The sequence below is a fragment of the Notamacropus eugenii genome, chromosome 3 (genome assembly GCF_028372415.1).
Source record: "Notamacropus eugenii isolate mMacEug1 chromosome 3, mMacEug1.pri_v2, whole genome shotgun sequence".
Classification (NCBI taxonomy): Eukaryota; Metazoa; Chordata; class Mammalia; order Diprotodontia; family Macropodidae; genus Notamacropus; species Notamacropus eugenii.
Genome location: NC_092874.1, coordinates 263,233,044 through 263,256,643, shown reverse-complemented (window position 1 = coordinate 263,256,643; position 23,600 = coordinate 263,233,044). Strand labels below are relative to the sequence as shown.

At 37.9% G+C, this 23,600-nt stretch overlaps 1 protein-coding gene across 1 annotated transcript in view; it reads right to left on the bottom strand.

The window, feature by feature from the left end:
• Window positions 1–23,600, bottom strand: part of TMTC2 (transmembrane O-mannosyltransferase targeting cadherins 2) — a 518,935-nt gene that overhangs the window by 415,375 nt on the left and 79,960 nt on the right.

Here is a 23,600-nt window from a genome sequence, read left to right as displayed (position 1 = left end):
AAGAGCCAAGCAAAATAATTTTAATCCATCTTCCACATGACTGCCCTTCAAATATGTGAAGATGGCATGATATCATGCCCTTAAGTCTTCCCTTCTCCAAGCTAAATATATCTCCAGTTCCTTCAACTGAACCTTAGATGACCTAGTTTTTACTCATCTTACTATGTGGGTTGACCTCCTCTGGATTCAGTCCAGTTTGTCAATGACCTTAATAAAAATGAAGTATATAATAGACAGCACAATACCCCAAACCATAAGGTCTGATTAGAGCTAAATAATAATTCTTCTTTCATTCTGGGTACACTTCTCTGAATGTATCCTAAGATCACTTTAAAGCTCATCTTAAACTTTCTCTCTCTCTCTCTCTCTCTCTCTCTCTCTCTCTCTCTCTCTCTCTCTCTCTCTCTCTCTCTCTCCCTCCTTCCCTCCCTCCCTCTCCCTCTCCCTCTCCCTCTCTCCCTCTCCCTCTCCCTCTCCCTTTCCCTCTCCTTCTCCTTCTCCCTCTCTCTTTCCCTTCTCTCTTCCTCCTCCTTCTCTCTAATGATCTTTCATTTATTGTCCAGTTGTATCCAGCTCTTTATGACGCCATTTGGGGCTTTCTTTGCAAAGATACTGGAGTGGTTTGCCATTTCCATCTCCACCTCTTTTTACAGATGAGGAAACTCTGAACCTAACAGGGTGAAGTGACTTGCTCAAGGTCACACAGTCACAAAGTGTCTGAGGCCAGATTTGAAGTCAGGAAGACGAGTCTTCCTGACTCTAGTGCTCTATCCACTGCACCACCTAGGTGCCCTACTTCATTCCTCTAAACACCAGTTTTTTACCTTGTAGATAGGCTTCTAATTTTAGGTTTTTGAAGCAAAACAACAATGGAAACCAATAAAGTTATAGTGGGCATAACTTAGCACTGTTAAGTGGTACAGATCATGAAACCTGCCTTCTTTTCCCCCAGCTTGCAGACAGAAAACAGAAAATTTCTTCTCTAGACTATGCTGGAGAAGAAGCATTGGGAAAGCCCTCATCCAGGGAATGGTTGCTAAGAATATTTTGAGCATTTTTTAATGGTTTAATTTTTTAATTGTTCTCTACTCATACTTCTTCCATATGTACAAACTTGTAAAGTTAATTTTGAATCTAAGCTCACAACCTACAGCTGACTTGTATTGATCTTCTAGTTCATGAAAACTAGCATATCTTTGTTCATAAATTGCTTTCTAATTCCAGTGTCCCACATGGATTAGACTACTTGGTGACTGATGCTGCTTCCAACTCCCAAATTTGCTGAGTCTGTAATTCTGTACTTGAGCAGTTGAATTCCTGCATCCAAATGAAGGATTTCACACTTATGCCTATCAAATTTCATCTTAGTTCTTTAGTTCAAGCCTACCAGCTCAGCCTCTGGAAATCTTTTCAGATCCCAATTTGATGAATTAGCTATACTTTATGCAATCTGCAAATCTGATAAGCATGTCATTGGTGTATTTATCCAGGTCATTCATAATAGCATTCATCAGGACAAATCAATAGCCAAAGTCCTACAAAACTCAATTCTATCTAGATTGACATAAGTTCCAGTAATTCCTTCTTCTTAGGTCTAGTTATTTATTAGAACTTTGTCAAATACCTTGCTCAAATCTAGCCATATAATGCCTATAGTATTTTACTTATCTACCATGGACACCATATTATAGGGCTAAGAATGTTGATTTTAAAGCCAGGAGACTTCAGAGTTCTGTTTTAGACAGTTATGTTATAACAACCTTTCCGAGACAGGGGATTTCCTACTGAATGGGGATAACAAGGTTATTACAAGGGACAACGTATGTATCAAACACTGTTTAAGTCTTTAGTTTTTATTACATCTGTGGTTAACTACTGAATAGGTATATATTCACATATAGGTGCATATATACACATAATATATGAATGTGCAGGACTTTACAATGATTCACCTAGAGCTGCAAAAAAAGTTAGAGGTCATCTAGCCCTACCCTGGGTACCTGGGTGGTTCAGTGGATAAAGTGCTAAGCCTGGAATCAGGAATTTTCATCTTCCTAAGTTCAAATTTGGCCTCAGACACTTAATTGTGGAACTCCAGACAAGTCAATTAACCCTGTTTGCCTCAGTTTCTTCATCTGTAAAATGAGCTGGAGAAGGAAATGGCAAACCACACAAGTATCTTTGCCAAGAAAACCCCAAGTGGGGTCACACAGAATCAGAGACTACTGAAAAATGACCAAACAGTAGCAATCCAACCCCACCTCATTTTACTAATGAGGAAACTGAGACCTAGGGAAGTTAAGTGACTTTCCTAAAGTGGCATAGAGGTAAATTTGAACTCAAGTATTCTAACTCCAGATCTGGTGTAGCTTTTCACTAGTTAATTCAGAAATTGAGTTTTATGTACAAGACAATTCTATTTCCAGTTACATATAAATTTTTCTTGTAGCCAAATAAGAAAGGATAGGATAACCTTTCAAAGATCATGATATGTAATTTCCTATATGGAAAGATCAAAGAAACAGGAAGGTTATAAAAAAGGGAGAGAAACCTACTGAGTCAAGAAAGAAACAGGCTGAGATATGTTTCCTTTCCAGATAATTTTTTTTAGGTACATTTACATTCACTCCTATATGGACTGTCCACCATGATACTATCAAAGAGGAAGGGAGAAGTATGAGTATTACTATAAATCACTGTCTCTTATTTTCACTACAGACTTGGTGATCTTGAATAGGATATTTTATTCTCAGTTTTTTAAAACTACGATCAATTTCTGTCAACTACATGGACTCTCTATGAGTTAAAAACTTGATAGGACTATGCCAAATCACACAGTTTTGCAAGGCTTTTTTTCGTCTAAATTCTACTTGTCTGCACTTTGCTGTGCTCACTCACTTGATTTAATTTCCAAATACCTACATCAATTTCTCTCTTAGTACATGCAGCCCATTTCTTCTTGCTTATTCTGTTTAGAAACTGCTACCTTAAAATGTAACCATCTATCTACCACTTATTCATTCTTTTCCTGTTTTAAAATTAGTAAAATGAGTATTATTCTAGAGAGAATAAGAATGATTTTGGCTTATTAGTAATAACAGTGATAATAGCTAACATTTACATAGCATTTTAAGGTTTAAAAAGTACCTGACATATTTAATGATTATTAATAATAATGATGATCATAGCTAACATCTATATAGGGCTTACCATGTGTCAGGCACTGGGCTAACACTTTATAATTATTATCTCATCGGATCCTTGCAACAGTCTTGTGAAGTTGGCACTAATAAAATGCACATTTTACAGAAGAGAAAACTGAAGGTCAGTGACTTACACAGCTTATAAGTCTCAGAAAGAGGATCTGAACTTAATTCTTCCTGACTCTAAGTCTAGTACTCTATCTACTACATCACCTACTAATATGTTAATAGCATTACCAATGATATATTGGAAATCTATTAGATTATAAAATCAATGAAAGTTTGATATGTAGAATGCAAACTTTTTTAGAATTGCAAGTACAATGAATGCTCAATCCATGAATCAAACAGAATTTGCAGCTCAACTACTAAGTACCAGACAATCTTGGAGGCAAAATGACTACAATAATGAAAATATGTCCTCAAAAATTTATATTCTAAGAAAGGGAGTGTGATGCACAAAGATAAGTACATGCATAAGACTTGCAAAGCTGATAAAAAAAATCTTGTAGTGAAAGTCAATAATATGGGGGGAGAGGGGAGCCGAGGGAGGAAAGAAAAAGAAAAATTTCCCAAGAAATATCAGCTCCTTGAGGGTAAACACTGGATTTTCTTTTGTCTTACATATTTTGGGCCTATTAAAGTATCTTGCCCATATTAGATAATTCATAAATGCTTGTAGCATTGAATAAAATGGAGGTATTGGTCTAAATAAGCTCTGTGGTCTCTCTCTAGTTCCAAAATTCTACAACTATCTGCCTCTTCTTTGACAATACACTGCCTCCTCCTGGTCCATTTTTACCTGGAAGTTGATACTACCATGTCTCTTAATAATCCTGGTAACAGCAGAAATAGACAAAGACAGTTCATAAAAGATGGAAGGTGCATTGCTACCTCTGGGCAAGGGCCATGCCAGTTTCAGAGACCAGACTGAGTGCTTCTGACCTAATACATATACATATGTACATATATATATATGCATATGTATTTAATCACATTAGCATGAGGGATCTATACCAATATAACCAATTAATTACCTTTAATTTAAAAGAGAGGGAAAAGCTTTCTCAAAATTTTGGGCTAGGGACACTCAAGAAAATTTAAATTCTGTTCAAGTCAAGAGAAAGTAAGTGGCATAAGAACATTTTTCAATAGTCTATTCACCTAAATCACCAACCATAAACATTCTGTCTAAAGAAATATTCCTCAGCAGTTAACTATTAGACGAATGGCATGCTATACAATTTTTTTTCTTTAGCCTCTGGGGTACAAACCCTTATCTTCTAGAGAAACTCCCACAAGTCTGAACATTAATTATTTATTGAAGATCAACAGAGATATTTTTATGAACAAAAATACCATCAAAGAAACATTAGGTTAATGAGCAAGAAATTATTGTCAAGCTTTTAACTCTGGGTAACTGGAAACGACAATAAGATTGCCAAAAGAAATAAAAACTTGCATTTCTATATGATGGTAAGATAAAACTAAATCAGGGGTAATTGGGAGGCGTCCATAGGAAGGGGGGGAGGTAAAGGAAAAAGGTGCTTGCCAGGTCTACTTCATCAGAAAAGAAAACTGATACACAAATTATAAGAAATATCAAGAAATTCGAATAATTGTAGAATTTTTAAAAATAGTTTTAAATCTATAATAGTTTTGGTGGGGAAAGGGAGAAAATGCTGATGATAACTCCCCATTCTTATCAAGACAAGTCTCTGTCACATCTCTTTGCTATTGAGGAAAGATGATGGGAGATGAGATCTCTCTCACCATATTTGGTTGGTTTGTAAAAGTTCTGAGGGTAATCCCAGGAATTAGAAGGGAAAACAAAGTACCAATGAATTTTAAGTGGTTTAGAGATTTTACGTTTCTCATTCTTTTACCCTTTATTGGAGAAATACATTTAGATATAATCAACTTTAATTAGCTTCAAAAGAAAAGAGGAGAGAAGGAAAGGGAAAGGAAAAGGGAAAAGGAAAAGGGGAAGGGAAAGGAGTTCTTAATGAGGAGTTTGTGCACAGAATCCTGGGGGTCCACAAAAGGGAAAGGAAAAGGAAAAGGGAAAGAGAAAGGAAAAGGGAAAGCAAGGGAAGGCAAGGGGAAATGAATGAAAAAAATTAAACCAATCTCTGGCTCTGTTCATGAGAAACAAATGCTGCTTCATCCCACCTAAATTCTCAACATTTATTACAGCCCACAGGTCTAGTTCAAAGATTCTTAACATGTGTGTGTATGTGTGTGTGTGTGTGTGTGTGTGTGATGATGAATCTATCTGCTAGCCTGATAAAACATATGGACCCCTCCTTAGGATGATGCTTCTTAAATAATTGGAGGAAATGCTAAATTTCAATTAGATGTTAATGAAAATAAAGATGTATTCATCCTACCCCACCCCCACCCCACTCAAGTTTACAGACCTTCAAATATCTGCCCACTGGATCTGTGGATCCCAGGTTAAGAAGCCCTGATCTAGACAGAGCTACCTCAGGAATTCTAGCAATCAATCAATCAACAAGCATTTAGTAATTGTCTATTATATGCCAGCCACTATGAGAAGCACTGGGGATAAGCACACAAAAGGGTTTTGCTCAAGGAATTTGCATTCCACTAGAAAATATAACATGTTCACAGAGATATGCATTTAGGATAAATGTAAAATAAATAATGATCAGGGACGGAAAATTAACAACTAAAGACTACGAAAAGATATATTGAAGAAGGTCGCACTAGAGCAGAGCATTCAAGGAAACTACAGGGTCCAAGAAAGAGTTGAAGAGGGACGGACAGAACACCCAGGCAAAGGTAAGGAGGCAAGAGACGGAACAGAATGAATAGCCCATAGCAAATACACCATTTTGGTTGTAGCAAAAATTGAAAGCGCATGAAAATGAAATGTGAAATTAAGCTACACAAGAGGCTACAGAGCCAGATTTTGAATGATTTTAAATGTCAGATACATGAGATTCTATTTTTCATGAGAACATTGGGGAGCCAATGATTCAAGAGGTTTTAGGAGAAGGAATCAAAGTTACCTGGAAACTACCTAGATCTGGGAAGTTAAGAAGAGTCAAAGATGACTCCCAGGTTGCAAAACTGACTGATTAGAAATTTCTAGCATTTAAGAAGAGATGAATTTAGGGAGAAAGAAAATGAGTTCAGTTTTAGACTTCTGCTGTTGCTTACTTTTTCAAACCTACAAAAAAAAAAAAAAACAAATTGGCATCTCCTACCTAGAACTTTAACCTGTTCAGTTAACAGTTAACCAATGGAAAACCTAACCTGTAAAATCCTTTCTGTGAATTTGGTTTGATGATCTGCTACAATTTGTTCATATCTGTATGAAAGAGAAAAGGGACATCATGAAGACAGGATCATAGGGACATGGACTTGGAGTGACAAGTTCAACTTTGTCATTTTACGGATGAGGAAACTGAGATCCAGAGAGGATTAGGTGCCTGGCCCAAAGTCACCTACTTAGAAAATGGCAAAACTATCATTTAAACTCAGTTCCTCTGGCTCCAAATCCAGATCCCAGACCTGGGTGTTATAGGGCCTGGGGCAAAGCACATGTGTTCTTTCCACCTCACAATATTTGTATACAGGCGAAATCTGGTTAAAAGGCACATCAAAGAATCTTTTAATGAGGGAAATAAGTCACAAGGTCAGCCTGAAAGGTGTATAAGAATGAGGGAAAAGCAGCCTCACACCCTGACTTGGGTAATATAAAGTAGGTCCATAATATGCAGAGGAGCCTCAGGTCTTTTCTAGCACCAGGCAGGGGAGGCCAGCTCCTTCTCTAGCTCCGGGAGTGGTTAACTCTTAAAACTGTTCCAGTTTTAGAGCATTGGTAAGGTCAAGTACCTAATCCCCTATCCAAGAGTTATGGTCTTCTTTTACAAATAACTATAGATGTATATATTATATGTACAAGAAGTGTATACTTATATATTTGCACATATGTATATATGTATATATGTACAAAACTGTGTGTATATATATATATATATATATATATAAACATACATATATATATACACACACATACATACACACACACACAAGTGGACTCCCTATGCTGAATTAATAGGATGATACTGATAAGAACAGAGCAGGGATGGGTCATGAAATGATAAGACCACAGATGCCCTCAAGCATTCAGGTGTATAAGTCTACGTATTCATCTTTTGTGACAATCGCACTGTACGACCTTCAGTGGAAACAGTGCTGGATTTTTAAAAGTGCACTGGATTAAAATGGGAACACTCAAGTCATTCTGGGTTCCCATTCACTGCCATGTGACTCTTTCTTCAGTTTATTCATCTGGAAAAGGAGTAGGTTCAGGTAGATTAGGGGTTCTCAACAAGGAGTTTATCCACAGAATGCTGAGAGCTCATGAACTTGGATGGAAAAAAGTACATCCTTATTTTCACTCACCTCTAACTAAAATTTAGCATTTCCTTCCATTAGGAATATAGACAATAAACATGCTGAGAAAGGGAAAGAAAGGGAATAAACATTTATAGAACACCTACTATGAAGGAGGGGTAAGGAACCTGCAGCCTTGAGGCCACATGTGGCCTTCTAGATCCTTGAGTGCAAGCTTTTAACTGAGTCCACATTGTACACAACAAATCCTTATATTAATAGGATTTATTTTGTGAAGTTTGGATTCAAAGGGCCACAACGGAGGACTTAGAGGGCCTGCCACATGTAGGCTCGAGGTCACAGGTTCCCCACCCTTGAATTAAATTTACAAATATCAACTCATCTGATCATCACAACAGCCTTCTGAGGTAGGTGCAGTTTTTTTTCCCATTGTACAGTAAAGACAACTATGGCAAATAGAGGTCAAGCAGTTAATAAATATCTGAGGCTGGATTTAAACTCAGCTGTTGCTGATCCCAGGATCAGAGTTCTAAACACTGTACCATCTGGCTGCTTCAAAAAGAGTTGAGAGGCTTTATCAGACTGCCAAGGGGATTCAAGACACAAACAACCCCTGGAATAGATGAGCTCTAGGTTAACTTCCAGGTCTAAATTCTAGCAGCCATTTTAATGCATAACCTCCTGTAGGTCAGGGACAGTACTCCTTTAATTTACTAAATGCAAAACCTCTCATCACACCAGGTATATGAGAATCCCCTTGGTGGAGAATCATTTAGGTCATACCCAACTCTCTGCAAACTCATTTTGGGATTTTCTTGGTAAAGACGAGTGGTTCGTCATTTCCTTCTCCAGATCATTTTACAGATGACGAAACTGAGGCAAACAGGCTTAAGTGACTTGCTCAGGGTCACACAGCTGGTAAATATCTGAGACTGAATTGGAGCAAAAGGAAAATGAATCTCCCTGGTTGCAAGCCCAGTGCTCTGTGTGCTACACCACCTACTTGCCCCTGCGTGCAAGAAAAAATGATAGCAAAAAAGAACAGAAAACAAAAAACAATAGTTAAATTAACTAAATTGACAGAGGACATCACAAGAAAACAACTCATCAAATACACACACACACACACACACACACACATACACATACACACACACACATACACACATACACACACATACACATACACACACACACAGAGGCTGTTTTACCATTTCGTACAAGCCATCTTATATTACTTGGTGTATTAAGCTTCAGAGGTTGAAAGGTTTATTTTTTCCTCAGAGATTTCAAATGTAAGTCATACTCTGACTTGTAATGATGCATTTTATTAAGGACACAATAATAAATTACTCCAAGACACCTAAATTCTAATGGGTCTCACATCCACACAGAAAATTGATTTAAGCTCTGCTAGTCACATTTCATAGTTAAAGTAAAATCTGCTTTTCTCAATGAAAAGTCAGAGGATTATAGATTATGGGTCATCTACCTCAACCCCTTCATTTTACAGATGAGGAAACTGAAGCTGATGAAACTTAAGCAACTTGCTCAAGGTCTCATGGGCTAGAAGTACCAGTGGCATGATTGGAATCCAAAGCCTCTGACTCTGGAGTCTTTCTGCTATAGCATGCTGCATCTTAATAATGAAAGGAATACATAAATAATAAGACCTTTCTTACCCTTATTTAGAAAGTCAGAAGAAGTTAAGAACTATAGGGCAGAAAGGGCATCTGATTAGAAAGAATTGGAATGAAATCCTCTCATGCTAAAATGTTCAGAATCCTGATTATTATAAATTATGTTCATAATATTTATTTAGTGATGATACATAAATAAAATTTATGTAAATTATAAACTCTTCAAGGACAGGACCTATCACTGCTATTTATATTGTATTTCTTCCAACAGCTTCTATTAATGATTTGGATATAGTGTTCATACCACACAGCAAATGCTGACTGCCTTAAGATATGAAATTAAGCTTTAAATTAATAACATTAAAAATTTTAATGGCTGAATTCTACAAGCATGACAGAACATTTCTAGGGAATAAAAATCAACCCTGGCTCACTCACTCTGACAGTCCTGCTTTCACAATTCCTGCTCCTGGGATACATAAAAAGGTTTGGGAGGAAACATAGTGTAGGACGTGACCCACTGCACATCTAAGCTGCCCAGTTCCAACACGGTCTTTGTTACAATTGATTAGTCTCCCTTTAATTTTTGATGGCATCCCTTACACACCCACACATCCACAATGGTTTCCTACACACACACACACACACACACACACACACACACACACACACACACACACACACACACTCTCCTTATCTCCTTAAACTTCCAATTCTTTCCTCAGTACTACACAAAGGAGACTGTTTACTGGATAGATGCTCCTTCAGGTCCCACCCCAACCTACACATCAACATAGCACTATTTGTACAACTGTCCTGTCCTCCTCATAAAGTCAGTCTCTCTCCTCTGCATTTAGGTACCATGCCTACCTGGTAGGGTCCTTCAACCCCTAACATCATTTCTAATTTCTCCTGGTATCCTAGGCTCATTCCATTTCAAACATGGTCCAGCGTCTCCCTCTTAGAAATAATAAATCTTTGACTAACCCGATAATGGCCTTCCCTAGATTTCTTTGTATGGCAACACTCTTAGACCCTGGAGCTTATGACAGCTGATCTAATAGCATATCTTACTCACTCTTAACCTCTCATATAAGAATTACCACATATAACTTCTCCAGACTCCCTCACTAGTTCTACTGAAAGGATCTTCATCAAAATTATCAATAGCATGTTTCTTGAATAAATCAATGTCCTGTCATCCTCATTAACCTAAAAAATTACTAACAATTTACTCCTTCTTCAAAAGTTCCTATCTTTAGTTCCACAGCACTCTATGTCTTTAGACAGCTAGGATAAACAGTGCTGGTCCTTGAATCAGGAAAACTTACTTTCCTGAGTTCAAATCTGGACTCAGACACATACTAGCTGTGTGACTTTAAGCAAATCATTTAATCCTATTTGCCTCAGTTTCCTTATCTTTAAAATGAGCTACAGAAGGAAATGGCAAGCCTTTTCAATATCTTTGCCAAGAAAACCCCAAATAGGGTCACAAAGAGTCAGACACAACTGAAAAAACTGAACATCAGCAAAAACTATGTCCTTGGTTCGGTTACTCTTGTCCTACTTTGGACACATTCTTAATCTCCTTTGCAAAACTGACAAAAGAAGACACTTCAAAAAGAATGAGAATTATTAAAATGAAAATTCTGACAAAATAACCAACAGATGACTCCAATGAGAAATCATAGGAGAGGTGTAACAAGAACAATGTGGCTACACAAGGAACTCTCTGATTAGTTCCATATACAAAAGATGTATAAAAAGGTGACAATAGGGACTCATGACTAAAATAAAATACAAAAGAGTAGTATGGAACTCTAACAATAGTTTCAGGAAGGCAAAAGCTCACAATGGCTTTGTTTAGCAAAAATGTATGAGCAACTAATGAGTTTTGTTGGTTTTTCTTTTTTTTGTTTTTTCAGTATGTTCAGAGAAAGAAGATTAAGCTCATTCTTACCTATATGACACCACTGATTTTTTGCCCTAGGCATAAAGTCCAGCTCACTTCACATTTCATTTTCCCTCTGAAAACTACACTGAATAATGTGGTTCTCTATGTTTCTCTTGCACTAGTTAGTAAATACTGTAAAGCTGGACATTTAATTATTCTCTATTTGTTTCCTGTGTTGATTTTGTCCCACCAATTACAAAGTAAGTCTTCCAAAGGGGCTACACTTATTACTTTTCTGTACCTCCCATAGTGTCTAAAAAAAGGATAAAGCATACAGTGGGTGCTTAATAAATACTTGAAATGCTCCACCAGATTGGAGGGAAAGTAACTAACACAGCAGTCTAGCAGAAAAATTAAATCAGCTAAAGCTTTTCCATATGCTATGAAATTTGAAAATCAGAAATGCATTTATTTCATTTGACAGATCAGTATTCTGCCAATCCTTGAAATGCTTTAAATTCAATACGCAACAATCTCTTTTTTCCTCATGAAATTTTTCTGTAGAGTTGTTGGACAGTCAGCCTCCAAGGGCTACTTTACTATTCAAAAAACAAATCTCAGAAGCAAGTAAAATTTTGCCTCTAACATAGATATGATCACTCTCTTTCTTTCTCTCAATTCAGCCACCAACATTTATTGAGTATGGTTATGGGCAATGGAGAAGACATAAAATTTAGATGAAGAGTGGCAAGGTAGAAAGCTGGCCTTATGAAAATCAGAGAACCAGAGCTCAAATCTCAGCTCTGCCATTTAACTGTGTGACTCTGGACATGTTACTTTACTTTAAGATGCAGTTTTCATATCTCTAAAAGTGAGGGAGTTTGACTAGATAATTTTCTAAGGTTGTTTCCATATCTATGTCTGTGATTCTAAGATTCTACGAATTACGCTATAAAGTTACACATGATAAAGGCATGGGAAGGTACTTTGTGAGTTCTAAAGCACACGTGCTTATTACCAGCTATGCCAGTTGGGAAAGACTGCAAAGGGATGAAGTTAAGATAACTGTTTTAAAAATAATAACACTTAATACTGGGGCAAAAGTTGAAGACACTCAAAATATTCCTGAGCGTATGTACTGAGTACAAAACAGACAATATAGGGCATCCAATGGAAGAAATAATAGAAAAAATGTTCTACTACAAAGGCTAGTTGCTTCATGAAGCAACCAGATGGTGGCACTTTCAAAACAGACAAAAGATTAAATATTAAAAATGCAAGTGGCAAAGAAACATATCTTTATGTTGACCTAGTTTTATACACACACACACTCACACTCACACACATACACAGGCACCCTTTTAGAAATCTTCCTGAGACGGCTGAAACACAATACCAACCCAAAATTGGAAGGAGAATGAGGGGGCAATGATTGATGGGGTTCAAGCCAGTGTGACCAAAATCAATACATTAACAGTTCTGCAGACAGCGATGTAAAAAAATCAGCTGAGAATAAAATTGTTGGGGTTTGGCTTAAGAAAAGACCAAAGGTTTAAACTTACTGTTAATCATCCAACCCACTTTACCAGCCAACTTCTCCTTGGCTTGACAGTCTTAACTCTCTCTGAAAGATTCATTCCCACAAAGTACCCGAGGATTTTATATGCTATGAAAAAGTCTCTCTACTGCAGGGTAAAAAAGCAATCATCAATAACTAATAAAAAATATAGTGTGGTACAACGGAAAGCTTACTGAATTTGACGTCCCTGAACCTGCTTTTTGATGCTTACCACCTGGGCAATCTTGGGCATTTTGATTAATTTTCTAGGTCTCATTTCCATGCGTGTACAATAAACAGGTTAGACTAGATAAATTAATCGATAAGCATTTATTAAATAGGCACTAAGTGCTGAGAAGCAAAACAGCCTCTCACCTCAATAACCCTTATTTTAGTAGTTCTTTTATTTATATATAGAATATACAGGTAGATACCCCATGAAATGGAAATTTGGAAGGGCCTACAGAGGTTAGCCCACAGAAATCCAGGGAGCATGTGCAGAATTCCTGTGGCAATTTCAACACTGAATAGACTGTCACTTTGGAACGACTGAAAAACCCAGGAGGTCCCTTGGTCTTTTCCATCTTCCTTCCACTCAAGACAGCAGTAAAAAAGGAGGGTTCCATCCTTAGTTATAAGAAGAAACACATTCTACTTTCTCCTTTCCTTCAGCTCTCCAGAATGTAGAGCCAATAGTCTTCCTTCTATACATTTCCAAGAAGGGTAAGAAAATTGTCACTCTTTGCCTGCCCTATCAAAATGGTAGCAGTAAATTCATTGCAGATAAAAAAAAATACTTGTGTTGACTTAGGCAATCCATGGACCTTTGACCCCAACTACATTTCTTGTCTGGTTTTCCTTTCCTGAGGATAGTTGGCTTAACAGCAGACTCCAGATAGATTTCCAGTCTCAGAGAAAACCTTGCAAATTTGGTTGGTATAGAGTTCCTAGATTCCCTCAGTTGGAGTTCAGTGGCAACTATAACTAATCTAACTTGTATTTTCAGTACTTTACTACTGCTCCCTTTGGGAAGATGCTACACATGAGGCAAATATAAGTTAAAGGTGATTTTCTCTAGGTCTCTAAAATGGCAGCATAGAAAGCTAGAGTTCACGAAAGGAAACCTGAATGCTATCTTGAATCCAGGCTCCACCAAGACCAAACTTGATCCATAGGTTAGAGTTCCAGGGTGAGATGGAATCTTTAGCAGAGAAAGAGAAAGGGTGAGCACTAAAGCCTACCTGCAACCAGAAATGATTGCCTATTGTTACATATACAAAATAATTACAAGGTGGTTTTGGGAAACAGGGTATCAAGGGTGATCAATGTGGCTCTTGAGCTGAATCTTGAAAAAAACCCTGGAATCCCAAGAGGAAGTAACTTTTGGGCATAAGGTACAGCCACTGAAATGTATAGAGAGAGAAGATGGAGCATCATGTGGGCAGGGCAGTATTGAAAAGTGCTTGAAGGGGGATTTTTTTTTTTTAATTCATTTATTTATTTATTTATTTAACTTCTAACATTCATTTTCACAAAATTTTGGGTTCCACATTTTCTCCCCTTTTATCCCCTCCCCCACCCCAAAACACCAAGCATTCTAATTGCCCCTATCACCAATCTGCTCTCTCTTCTATCATCCCTCTCTGCCCTTGTCTCCATCTTCTCTTTTGTCCTGTAGGGCCAAATAACTTTCTATACCCCTTTACCTGTATTTCTTATTTCCTAGTGGCAAGAACATTACTCGACAGTTGATCCTAACACTTTGAGTTCCAACTTCTTTACCTCCCTCCCTCCCCACCCCTTCCATTTGGAAGGCAAGCTATTCAACATAGGCCAAATCTGTGTAGTTTTGCAAATGACTTCCACAACAGTCTTGTTGTAACAGACTAACTATATTTCCCTCCATCCTATCCTGTCCCCCATTACTTCTATTCTCTCTTTTGATCCTGTCCCTCCCCATGAGTGTCGACTTCAAATTGTTCCCTCCTCCCCATGCCCTCCCTTCCATCATCCCCCCCACCCTGCTTATCCCCTTATCCCCCACTTTCCTGTATTATGAGATAGGTTTTCATACCAAAATGTGTGCATTTTATTCCTTCCTTTAGTGGAATGTGATGAGAGTAAACTTCATGTTTTTCTCTTACCTCCCCTCTTTTTCGCTCCACTGAAAAGTCTTTTGCTTGCCTCTTTTATGAGAGATAATTTGCCCCACTCCATTTCTCCCTTTCTCCTCCCAATATATTTCTCTCTCACTGGTTGATTTCATTTTTTTAAGATATGATCCCATCCTCTTCAATTCACTCTGTGCACTCTGTCTCTATGTGTGTGTGTACATGTGCATGTGCATGTGTGTGTGTGTAATCCCACCCAGTACCCAGATACTGAATAGTTTCAAGAGTTACAAATATTGTCTTTCCATGTAGGAATGTAAACAGTTCAACTTTAGTTAAGTCCCTTATGACTTCTCTTTGCTATTTACCTTTTCATGCTTCTCTTCATTCTTGTGTTTGAAAGTCAAATTTTCTTTTCAGCTCTGGTCTTTTCAGCAAGAATGCTCGAAAGTCCTCTATTTCATTGAAAGACCAATTTTTTCCCTGAAGTATTCTACTCAGTTTTTCTGGGTAGGTGATTCTTGGTTTTAGTCCTAGTTCCTTTGACTTCTGGAATATCCTATTCCATGCCCTTTGATCCCTTAATGTAGAAGCTTCTAGATCTTCTGTTATTCTGATTGTATTTCCACAATACTTGAATTGTTTCTTTCTAGCTGCTTGCAATATTTTGTCTTTGACCTGGGAACTCTGGAATTTGGCCACAATGTTCCTAGGAGTTTCTCTTTTTGGATCTCTTTCAGGCGGTGATGTGTGGATTCCTTGAATACTTATTTTGCCCTCTGGTTCTAGAATCTCAGGGCAGTTTTCCTTGATAATTTCATGAAAGATGATGTCTAGGCTCTTTTTTTGATCATGGCTTTCAGGTAGGCCCATAATTTTTAAATTGTCTCTCCTGGATCTATTTTCCAGGTCAGTTGTTTTTCCAATTAGATATTTCACATGATCTTCCATTTTTTCATTCTTTTGGTTTTGTTTTGTGATTTCTTGGTTTCTCATAAAGTCATTGGCCTCCATCTGTTCCATTGTAATTTTGAAAGAACTATTTTCTTCAGTGAGCTTTTGAACCTCCTTTACCATTTGGCTAATTCTGCTTTTGAAAGCATTCTTCTCCTCATTGGCTTTTTGAACCTCTTTTGCCAATTGAGTTAGCCTATTTTTCAAGGTGTTATTTTCTTCAGCATTTTTTTGGGTCTCCTTTAGCAGGGTGTTTACTTGTTTTTCATGCTTTACCTGCATGTCTCTCATTTCTCTTCCCAGCTTTTCCTCCATCTCTCTAACTTGATTTTCAAAATCCTTTTTGAGCTCTTCCATGGCCTGAGCCCATTGAGTGGGCTGGGATACAGAAGCCTTGACTTCTGTGTCCTTCCCTGATGGTAAGCATTGTTCTTCCTCATCAGAAAGGAAGGGAGGAAACGCCTGTTCTCAAAGAAAGTAGCCTTCAATAGTCTTATTTCTTTTCCCTTTTCTGGGCATTTTCCCAGCCAGTGACTTGACCTCTGAATATTCTCCTCACACCCACCTCGCCTCCTGATCCTCCCAGCTAGCACTTGGGGTCTGAGATTCAAATGCTGCTTCCCAGCCTCAGGGCTTTGGGTGGGGGCAGGGCTGCTATTCAGTGTGAGATTAAGTTCAGGTGTTCAGGTCGGGGCAGGGCCACCACACAGGCTCAGTTCCCTCAGGGAGTTTATGCAGAGACCTTTAACAACAGATCTGGGCTCCTGCCTGCTTGGGGAGCCCCAGTCTGCTCCCGCCTCCGCTGCTGCTTCCCGAGGGGGCCTGAGTTATGGAGGTACCCCATTCCCCTCTCGGCAAGCCGAGAAGACCCTCTCAACAACCTTTGGGGCCCGTGGGTGGAAGGACCCGCACGGCTCCTGGAGATTCTGTCCCTGAAGCCTGCTCAGATCTGCTCCTCATGGTGCTGCGCAGCCATGGCAGGGCTGGGCTTGGCTCCTGGTCCGCGGCTCGAAGGACCTTTTGCAAGAGGTTTTCAGGTCCCTCTGGAACAGAAATCTCGTCTGCTCCATTGTTCTGTGGCTTCTGCTGCTCCAGAATTTTTTGGGAGTTCTTTTTTACAGATCTTTTATGGGCTGTGGGTTCGGAGCTAGCATATGTGTGTCTTTCTACTCCACCATCTTGGCTCCGCCCCCTTGAAGGGGGATTTTTTAAAAGTATGAAGGGACCAAGTTCTGAAGAACTTAAAATGACAAATAAGGGAGTATTCACTTGAGTGGTGTGATAACCAGAAACCATAAGAGTATCCTGAGTTGGGAGACAGGGTGATAAGGATCTGTGTTTTAAACAACTAAGATCCCTTTACTTCTAAATCCATTATTCTACGATAATACTCTTTCCAAGATGCTAGTCAAAAACAAAAACACATATACACAAACAAAAATAAATGATTATTAGATATACTTTTTCTCTATCTCTAGTTATTATTTTCAAAGAAGATGTCACACCCTAGACAAATTTTTCCAGCTGATATTGCGCCCAAGAGCATAGGCTACAATTACTATATTTACATATAAATATTATCTAATACTAAGTGACCACAAGGGATCAAGATCTCAAATTTAAAATTTTACTTTCTTTACACAAGAGTGATTTTTCACCTTCTAAAACAGAATATGGAAGCATCTGGTCCCCATCCAAACTGATGTTTGTGCATCATTTAAAAGATTAAATAATGCAGTCAAGAGCAGTTAAGAAAAGAAAAAAGGAAAATAGGTTCACTCATTTTTGAACATTGTCTTCTAATTTTGTGACACTGTACTCACTATTTTATTGAAGGAAATCAAATACACTGGAACAAAGCCCAGCATGGGCCATTCTACTCCTAAGAAGTTAGTTAAGAGTTACTGAAGCATATCACATCACACTTACTTGAGTGAGTGAAATTTTTGTGAAATTTTCGAAAAGATATGCTCCATTTTTTTTAAACAAGGGAGTACCTCTGAAAGCCTTATGCAAGTCAGACATTCTACATACTGACTCAAAATTCTTTTATGGTATGTGAAATTCTCTTTAGGGATATAGCAAAGTACAGACTTGGAGTTACTTGTTTTTAGATCTCACGCATGCTATCATGTGCAGATCATGTAACCTCTGACCCACTGATTTCTTCATCTGTAAAATGGGGGGGTGGAAGGGAAAATTACCAGTAGAACCTACCTTATAGGATTGTGAGAATATCTTTGGGTAGGCCATCCTCAAATGCTAGAATGCTACAGAAATGCCAACTATTTTTATTGTATTCACATGTGTGTGCATACATATATATATATACTGTATTAACATATAGTATGCTTATTCATGTGTGTGTGTGCATGTGTACATATCATGTACATACATATATGCCTGTTTATGTATACATACATTAGTTCTACTGAAAAACACCAGCACCACTTTAACTATAGGGGTGAGGAAGGTGAAATGTTCTGGCTGTATTCAGGTAAAAATAAAAAAGATATTTGGAAAATTCATTAATTATGCCAATTCTTTGTTTTCAGGTCAGTGGTATTTCCTTCCCCATTATATTTGTAAAATAGTAAAGCCAATCAAAGCCAACCTCCAAATCTACAAGACCTATTCATTTCCTGCCTCTGACACATACCGGCTCGTACTGGAGGCAACCCTCTTAGATATTAAGTTGCCAAGTAAATAACAATTTGCTTTGATAGGGGGTGGAAAGCTCTTAGAAAGGGTAGAAAAGTTTTTGAGTACTTTATTTCTAAATATAATTATATATACGTAGATTTATGTAAACATTTGAAATATGAGATATATAGAGATTTATGTACGTATTCCAAATATAATGTAAGATATATTAAATATTCCAAATATAATGTAAGAATATACATAGTAAACATTTCAAATATAACATATATAGCATATTCCCCAAATATAATAAAAGATTGCATATAATATGCATTCCAAGTATGATATATATGCATATATACACAAATACAGCATATAAAATATACAAATACAAATTGTACAATCCATTCAATATATAGCTATTCATAACATAAATGCATATATGATAGATTTTATATGGACAAATACGTGATACATGTACACAATTTAAATTTTATTTGGAACTAAAACATTTGCAGGATATCATTCATGAGTAACACAATGCAAAGATAATTTCCAATATGACAAGGGGATGAATTTTTCTTCTGTATTTTAAGAGTAAACAACCATCAACTCTTCCCTTTAATCTTTAAATTTTCCTTGGCATATTGCCTAAGACCTTCTTCTTCCAGTATAGATATATTACAGAAATGTCATTTTGATATGACAACCTGAGAAGGGGGGTTGGAAAGATGAAGTCTCTGCTCCAATCCCTACAGTCCTTCCTATAACTCACAGGAAACTGAATGTGTTTGTTCAAGATAGGCCAACGGCAGCAATGGATGGGCTGTCCCTTTGAGCTGACAAGCATGTTTAGGACTCTCCTCTAGTCTAAGAAAAACATTTCCCTGGACTCTGTCATCTCTCTCCACTATCTACTTCTCCCCTCCCTTTCCTTATCAAATTCTAGAGGGAAAAAAATTAAAAATTCTGCTTCTACACATTTTCTTTTATTTCTCAAAATCTAGCAAAGTCTCTGAAGCTCTCTCCAGTTACTAATTACTTCCTATCACCTTTTTCATCCTCTTATTCCTCTGTGACTTCCATCAGACACTGTGAACCATCCCTTCATGTTACCTATTTCCTCCCTTGGCCTCTGTGACATTGTACTCCTATGGCTCTCCTCCTTCTCTGATTAAATTCTGTTTCTCAAGTTTCCCCTGCCTTTTACATGTGAGTATAATGGGGTATCCCCTGAAGTTCTACCTCTGGCCCCCTTTTCATCTGACCCTATACTCGGTTAATGATTTTGTCCAATCTTCTTTCCAGTTCTTTCTCTTTAGTCCCATTTTTCCAATGATTCATTAGATATATTCACAGTTATGTTCTGCCATAACTGTGGCAGAACAGTTGAATTCAGCATGTCCAAAAGTGAGCTCATCATCTGATCTCCAAGAAAACCTGCCATTTCCTCTCTAACTCCTCTGCTTCTGCTGAAAGCTCCACCATTTTCCCTGTCACCCAGATTCATAAGCAGAAATTCAGCTTTATTACTATGGCATTATTACCAATCTTCCACTTATATAGAACTTTAAGAGGCTCTGATCACCACAACCCTGTGAAGGCTTAGGTGCTACTACTGAACCATTTTTTGGTTGCTCAGTCATTTTTTCAGTGGTGTCCGACTCTTTGTGACCCCTTTGGGGATTTTCTCAGCAAAGATTCAGGAGTGGTTTGCATTTCTATCACTACCTCATTTTACAGATGAGGAAACTGAGGCAAACAGAATTACATGGCTTGCCCTAGGTCTCACAGTTAGTAAGTGTCTGAGACCAGATTTGAGTTCAAGAAGATGAGTATTCCTGACTCTTTCTACTATACCACCTAGGTTCCCCAATTTAACCCAGTTAATAAATTCTACAAAACAAGAAACTGTGCCACAGAGAGGAATTTGCCCACCATCATAGAAGTAGGCAGCATCTCAGATGGTGTTTGCACCAGAATTTCCTAACTTCAAGGCCTGATCTCTAGGCACGATATCTCCTCCTGACCAGTTCCATGAATTTCTATATCATATGATTACCACTCTTACAATTTATCCTACAGTTACCTCTTCTTTCTTATTTTTCATTGAATCTGTCCTTGACTAAGCCTTTGTGTCTTCTTGCCTAAACTACTGTATCAATTTTCCAACTGGGCTTCCTATATAAAAGTCCAGTACCTCTCTAATCAATCCTTCACCTTGGTGCTACCTGAACAATCTTTCCAATGGATCACTCTAACCATGGCATGTCTCAAAAACCTTTGGCTCTTCAGTGCTTACCAAATAAAGAATTAACTATTTGTCCAGACATTGAGACTATTTGCAACTGGTTCCAACGTATGCCTTCTGGACTTATCCCATAGCCCTCCTCTTTAAATATATTATTTCACAGGCAACCAAGACTATCCTTCATTCTCATCTGGCCCTCTCCTGTCTTCATGCCATTGCCCACCAGGAATGGAAATCATTCTTTCCATCTCTGACTGCTGAAGTCTCTTTTTTCAAGGCTCAATTCAAATGATACTTCCTCTATGAAGTCATTACTGATGCCTCCAAATGAAAGTCATTTCCCCTTCCTAAATTTTTTCAAGGCATCCTGTCTGAATCTCTCCTTTGCAACTTAAGCCAGTTTAACTTGATTGATATTTATATAAACTCCCCTCTCCTCCTCAGCCCCTACACAAACACATACCCAATAGGGTTATAAATTTCATGACAGTGAGGTGTACGTTACATTCATTTCTGTATCCTCAGCAACTAGTATAGTACCTTACCTATAATGAACACTTAATAAATGTTTTCTATTATTCCTTCATTGAATCATATCTTTAACATCAAAATGTCACAGGAAACATTAGACAGGGGTGTACCACAGTTTTCATTTATTGCTAGTAATATTTTATGCAGTCTTTCCCAATTTAATGACTTTTTTCTAAGAGCTATAGATATCTGGTTTTTTAGAGGCCTTCCTGCTAAAAGCTTGCTGACGAAGAAGGGAAGTGGATTGACAGCAAGGAAAATAGGAGAGCAACAGAAATTGAAGGGAAAAAAGATTTCAAAGGAAAAAGATGCTATTCTAGTAGCCATAATAATAATCACATATGTTAACTCATTCGATTCTCACAACAATGGGTGTAGCTAGCTTTAAAGGTAAAGAAACTGAATTTGCAGAACATCATGCCTCCCGCAGGATAAACTTATCTCTTCATCTTAGAGATTGATTCAGTTTTGATATTCAACATCTCAGCATCCTCAGTTGCCTCTCCCTTCTGATTGGACAGTTGAGCAATAAACTCCTCCCAGAACCTCCCTTAATAGAGGGTTCAGAAATTTCCAGGTAACTCTTCATTTCCCAACAATTGATATATATATATGCCTGGTTTTGACTGCACAAACATTACATCCCTGAACCAGGTAATCTGTGGGGCACTCCCTACCTCCTCAGTGTTCCTTTTTGTATATTATATTCCCCTCTTAGACTGAAAGCTCATTGGGAGCAGGGGTTGATTTTCTTTTTCTTATTTGTAATCCTAGCACTTACCACAACGCCTGGCACATAGCAGGCATTTAATCAATGTCTAACTATTGACTAATGGGTCAAGTTACTTGCCCACGGTCATGTAGCTAGTAAGACCTTAAGGGAGATTTGATTCAGGTCTTCTTGAGTACAAATCCAGCACTGTATCCATTTAACCACTGGATTTGAGACCCAGAAAGGCTTACTAAATATGCAAAATACATATTTCATATTTCCATTAGTCAAAGCTTTTTGAACAATCCATTTCCCTGTAATTGTAACATGGTCACAAAGTCTGTCAACACAAATATGCTCTACTTAAAGATAGTCTCAGTCCTGACCACTATACCACCCAGAATCTAGAAGGCATTCTTGATGACTTATAGTGGCCAAAAAGAAAAATCAATTGTCATAGAACTAAAGATTAAGAGCTGCAAGGGACCTGAGAGGCCATTTTGTCCAACTCAATTATTTTTCACACATGAAAACTGAACCCCATAATGGTTACCCAGTTACAGGGAGCAATACAAGGGCTGGGATTTGAATCAAGGTCCTCAGTCTCCAAAACCATCACTCTCTGCATTTCCACACCACCTCCTAAGATGGCCAACTTTCTAGTAGCCTCTCAGAATTGTGCTTAGCTGTTCTTGGGAAAATGGGTACCCAGTCCATCACTAGGAGTGTCTGACAGGTCCTTTCATCTTGGTAAGACCTGCCCTAATTTGCAAGACCCTGTCTTCAAGAATGCAAGATCACCTTCCATGCTTCACCATGGTGTCAAAATAGAACATGAGAGGAGAATCTCCTCCATGGAACTCTGTCTTCCTCTCTGGGCCATGAGGCCAAAAAGGATCTCACCAGCCATTTACTTCAACCTCCCAATTTACAGTTAAAGAAACTGAGGCTGAGGAGGGTTAAGTGACTTTAACCCAAGTCCTCTCACTCTAGCACCAATGTTCCTTCCACTGTACCACTCTGCCTTTATTCTTTGGAACAGCCTTTCCCTGGTTTGCAACTCCCACCATTCTTTGCTTATACCTCTTTCTTAAATCCATTATCTTGTAATACAGCTATTTGTGTCTGTTTAACATCCCCCTACCAGGCTAAAAGCCCTAGGAGAGTAAGGACAGTAACTTTTCTAAACACAATAATTCCTTCAGCCACTGCCCCAGTGGTTTGTCACATTATAGATCTTAACAAATATTCCAGGAACTGAATATATGCTTTCTCAAAATAGTGTATAATTTGAAGTAATTTCTACTCCCTAGTCAGCAAGATATCATAGTCTTCCTTAATAAAAAGAGATTAATCCAAAATAGAGTAATTCAAAGTCTATTTGTTCCATCTTCTGCATTTCAAATGAGTAAGATTTGACTACACGGGGTACTTAAAAGTACAGCTAAGTAATTCAAAATATCTTATAAGTCAAAAGCAGAGGAGCTAATGCTTAAATTAAGTCAACAGGGAAAAATCTAACTCTACAAATCTTTCAGTGAATAAATAATCACTAGTTATCAATCAACTAAATTTTAGCCCATAGAAAACTAAATAGCTCTCTCTATCATTTCTATGCCTTATCTTCTGGAATTCAAATTCATCGTTACAAAAAATATTTATTCCCACAACTTGAGAATTTAAGAAGTGGATAAATGACATGAAGAACCGCTTA